Below are 4043 nucleotides of genomic sequence, written 5' to 3' on the forward strand. Positions count from 1 at the left end.
GATTAGGAAATCAATAAAAGTTTGAAAGGCACAACTGTAACCAACCCTGATCCTACACCTACTCCCACCCCCTCTCTGTGAAACAAGTCCTCGCGGCAAATGCTGACACTGATCACCGCAGCGCAGCTGCTGCTGCGCCAGATGTGCGGGAGCAGCCTTAACCCCTCCTCAGATCCCCAAAGCCTCCGGGACTTGCCCCGTGCGGCGCTGCTGGGTCGTAACGGGCCCTGTGCCGCCTCGCTGTTCCCTTCTGCACGGACGGGATGCTGCTCGCCAGCGCCAGGGCAATCTGCTTCTGCGGCTTTTTTGGGTGTCTGTCGCGGCCATGGGTGGTGGCACCAGCGGCATTGCCATTCATTTCACGGCTTGTTTCTGCCTGAGGCCAGTCATACGTTATCTCTACACTAAAATTATCTCACTTTGAAACACTCTTGAGTGGACGCCTCTTTTTTTTTTTTTCTATCAATCACAGAAGTAGTTAACTTCAAGGGTGTTACCTGGGCGTTTTTAGAGGTGCAAACGAAAAGATTCATCTTCACCCTGCAATTGAGTAAGCGTCAACAGAACTGGAAAAACTAGAAAGCCCTCAAAGGAAAAAGGACCACATTTTGATCCCACATAATTTTATTCCCCAGATTTTGGAGTCCTGTCACCTCAGTCCTCCAGATACCTCCTCACCTACCTCAGGTGACTGAGGTAGGTACCTTCAGAGAGATCGTCACTGGGATGAATTGCCCTCAAGGGCTGCCACCTGCTTTTGGGGTCAATAGGGGCAGCTGAGAGGAGCTGGTCTCCTCGCTGAGGTGCTCCAGGCAGTGCCTGATCCCAGGTCTCAGGGATGAGGACTGCAATGCCAAGCAGTTTCCATGGTGTGAGGAGACAACAGGATTAAGGGACAAAGGGACTCTCCCCAGAAATGGTGTGTGTATATATATATTTTTTTTTTCCAAATTTGTACATGTAGATATTTCCAAAACTGTTCATCTGGACCAGACTTTTCAAAAGAGTCCTGTGATTTTGATCAGCTTGGGTTTTGGATGCTTAGCTTGAGAGACCTTCAAGTGCTCAACTCTACTCTATGGCAGTCAGATTAAAGCTCTAAGAACTGGGAAATTTAAAGTCATTTGTCACATCTATAACTGGGTCTCAATGTCCACCCATAAGATCTGTGGTATGGAAAAAAGAATGAAAGGACAAAATTATCTGAAAACTAAACTGTGATTATATTAAAATGATTGATGTGTTCAGACAGAGGGATATATGCATATAACCATTTGGCTGGCACATGAACAAAAGCTTTTGTGCTTGGACCACTTGCAGCTCACATGGTCTCATTTTTTACTGAATGTAGCCAAGGGTATTAGTTTTGAATGATAATAAACATCCACGATGTGGTAGGAGCTCCTCCATATAGTATAACGCAGAGGATAGGATGAACGCTACATTTATAAAGTGTACTCTACATGCAATGTGCCTACTTAGTTCTGCCCTTTATTTATAGTATTAATGTCTTAAAAGAGCATTGTAGCAAATATACACTATAAACCTTCATTTCTTTTCAGAAAGTCAATCCTTTCACTGAAATTGGTTTACTGAATCTAGGAGGTGTTTGTTTGCCTGTGGGACACTGCTAGATGGGTCAGCTTAACATGCTAGAAATAATGGGCTCTTTTCTTACATGTCGACTGTGGCTTTGGAAGAAACTCTGCTGGAGTTATTTGTACCTGGCTGGGTAATCTTAATTTGGATCTGTCTGCAAACACACAAACATTCTGAAGTACAGTATATGTGCATGATAAAACAGCCCTTTTTCCTTCAGAGCTTATCCCTCGTTTGGGCAGGAGGAATGGGTTATTTTCAGGGAAGTGCGATGAACAAGGCTGCTCTCAGGGGTGTTTTATCCACATTATTCCCAGAGCTCCTGGGGAGTGTCAAGCAAATCACAGGTGCCAGATTTCATTTTCAGGGTGTGCTAAACATGACAAGCATAACAATTAAGAAATTCAGTGGGAGATGGGAGAAGGTAATGTGCTACGAAATACTCAGTACTATGAAAATCAGCTACGTGGTTCCACTTGCCAAACACTAAACATTGGGTGACATTTCTGATCATTTTGGCTTTCCTTCTCCACATGCAAAATGGAAATAATTTCAACTGGGGGTATATTCATCAGTGTTTGAAACACAGATGTTTTACAGTGAGACCACAAAGCCGTTGATCTAAACTTAGTGTAGCACTTTATTGTAAGCTAGTATACCGGGAAAAGGAAGACAAGAGTTTATCTCAGTATTTATGCATGGTATTGGTATGCAAATAAATCTGTGTAGCAGTGTCTTTGTGGATGCTTTTCTTCCACCATAAAAGTAGCCAAATCAACATCAGAAAGGCTCCCTGTAGCCTCATGTAGGAAACAACCATATCCATTTTTGGAACATGATCTGCTGGAACCAGGGGAAGTCTGTGCGTAGGCTGGCCTTTTATCGGGCCCTCAGATTAAAAGGCCACCACATCTGCAGAAAGGGTTGCAGCCAGAATGACGCAGAACTTACGGGGGGCTCTGTGCCCTGGAGGATTCTTGTCTGCAAGTGTGAGCTGGTAAATTAACCGCTGCCCAGTCAGATTATGAAAGCCTAACAGCTAAATCGGAGTATTTATTACCTGGGAATACCACGAGATGATGGAGCTATTTTAGCCCGAAGGTCAGAAACCCTTGGGCCAGGCTCTCAGCTGGCATAAATCCATGCACCATCACTCAGTGAAGGGGATGGAGCTACACCAATTTACACTGACACGGCTTCTGGGAGCTCTGCAGAGGTTTTGAGCTCTGTCCCCCCAATTGCAGGCGTGCAGCTTGCTGGCTACCTATTGTATCTGAGCTGTTATAATTTATGACTGGAGAGCATTGTGCTTGCACTGCTTGCCAGCTGCACGAGTGTTTCCCTCCAGACTATTGTTGGGTGATTTTGCCCAGTCAGTTTTTAATGACTCAAGCCTTGCTGTTTCTAACATTTTCTGTAGCGGACTGCTCTACAGTCTGGTGCACTTCACAGTTCAGAAATACATCCTGAGAGGCAAACTAAATTCTCCTACTCTTGCTCCCAGCCATACTTCCTTGACTCAACCTAAACAAATTACCTCGTTAATCCGTACACCCTGCAAATACCTATTGAGAGCTATCATACCTTTTTTATTATCCGTCTCTCACCTGGGATCTCTCCCTCTTCTCCTTCTGACCCCTGCTCTCTCGTTATTGACATTACTTAATAGAGCTTAAAATAGTTTTCAGCCCGATTTAATTTCATCTTTGTTGCAGGGCTCTGCGGTGCATTGCGCTTTACGCTGTCTTTGCACCTTCAGCCATTACACAGGCTGATCTCAGAAAGGGATCGTGCTACTCAGACTGGCACCGAGCCTCTGGTTGCAAAACCTTCGTGTTTACTGCTCCTGGTCAGCGTTAACCCACGATGCAGGTGGTTTCAGAAACTCCTTCCAAATATTTGAACCACTATTTTCTTAAAGACTGAAATCAAATCTACCAGGTTGCCAGTAGCGTAACCTGCTAGGTGTCTGCATCCTCAGTTATCTTCTCACTCCCGGGATTGCTGGTGACTTTCCAGAAGCAATGGCTGGCAGCGCAGCCAGCCCTCCCCTCCCAGCCTCCCGCCTCGGGGCTCAGTCCCGCGGGCGTTAGCGGTCCCGCAAGGAGAGGCCAGTGCTCTCTCGTCAAAAGATCTAAGGGAGAAAAATATGGGCCATCGCAAAACCTGAAATAAGATCTGGGCTGCCGTGCTTCACCCAGCAGCCAGGCGGAGGGGGAAGGGGAAGGCCATTTGCTGGATCCAAGCTAAGCTGCCTGGAGTCAGCAGGACGTCTCCCCGTGATTTCCATGCGCAGGGACCCAGGGCACCCTTCGCCTCTCCCTTCTTGGCCCAGTAACCTTCCATCCCAACGGCCCACAGCCACGTGGGCATTTGCACTCCGCTCATGTTTTTTATTTGTTTGCCTTTTCTGGTTCCCACGTTTCCCCCCGGAAGACTCCCAG

The sequence above is a fragment of the Phaethon lepturus genome, unplaced genomic scaffold (assembly GCF_000687285.1).
Source record: "Phaethon lepturus isolate BGI_N335 unplaced genomic scaffold, ASM68728v1 scaffold18259, whole genome shotgun sequence".
Taxonomy (NCBI): Eukaryota; Metazoa; Chordata; class Aves; order Phaethontiformes; family Phaethontidae; genus Phaethon; species Phaethon lepturus.